This window comes from Corvus brachyrhynchos, unplaced genomic scaffold (genome assembly GCF_000691975.1).
Source record: "Corvus brachyrhynchos isolate BGI_N302 unplaced genomic scaffold, ASM69197v1 scaffold315, whole genome shotgun sequence".
In the NCBI taxonomy this organism is placed as follows: domain Eukaryota; kingdom Metazoa; phylum Chordata; class Aves; order Passeriformes; family Corvidae; genus Corvus; species Corvus brachyrhynchos.
In genome coordinates this window covers 43,636-44,169 of record NW_008237903.1, presented here as the reverse complement: position 1 = coordinate 44,169, position 534 = coordinate 43,636, and the positions used below count along the sequence as shown (strand labels likewise).

Genomic DNA, 534 nt, shown 5'->3' with positions numbered 1-534 from the left:
AAAAGTGAGAGCGGGAGAAGCCTGTCGGAAGAGGGAAGGCAGTCGGAGAATGGGACATTCTGCAGGGAAGGAGTGTTTCTAACTAGGAGGAAAGGAGGAGCCATTTGCAAAACTGTTCACGCGGAGCTTCTGACAAAAGCCACTTCCTCTGTAGCAAAAAAACCCCGAGACAAATAACTCTGTGGAAGTTATTTGGAGGAAGTGGAGGAAGTGGAAGCTCTGACGTAGCCAAAGTCACAATTTCCAACTCTCCCGTGACTGCACCCAGCCTTGTGGAGCAACACGAGGACAGGGCACGGAGAGGAGCTGGTGGGACAGCAGTGGGCACCTCCTGGTGATCTGGGCACTTTCTCCTTCGTGTTCCTGACCTGGGAGGAGCCGCTTTAGGATGTGGATCCCAAAGGAGCAAGGGGTGCCAGGAAGCGCCGCTGATGGGGACAGAGCCCCTGTGCCTGCTGCTGCCCCACACTGAACAGGTCAGTGGAATGTTCTCCTTCCTCCCTGCCCCACCTTCCTCTCCTCCTGCAGCTGCTC

At 55.8% G+C, this 534-nt stretch overlaps 1 protein-coding gene across 1 annotated transcript in view; it reads left to right on the top strand.

The window, feature by feature from the left end:
- Positions 1 to 534, top strand: part of LOC103614718 (mas-related G-protein coupled receptor member H-like) — a 24,197-nt gene that overhangs the window by 21,509 nt on the left and 2,154 nt on the right. The window contains exon 2 of the mRNA XM_008632694.2: positions 212 to 476. The gene's annotated coding sequence lies outside the window, so the exon portion shown is untranslated. The remainder of the gene's footprint in view (positions 1 to 211; positions 477 to 534) is intronic.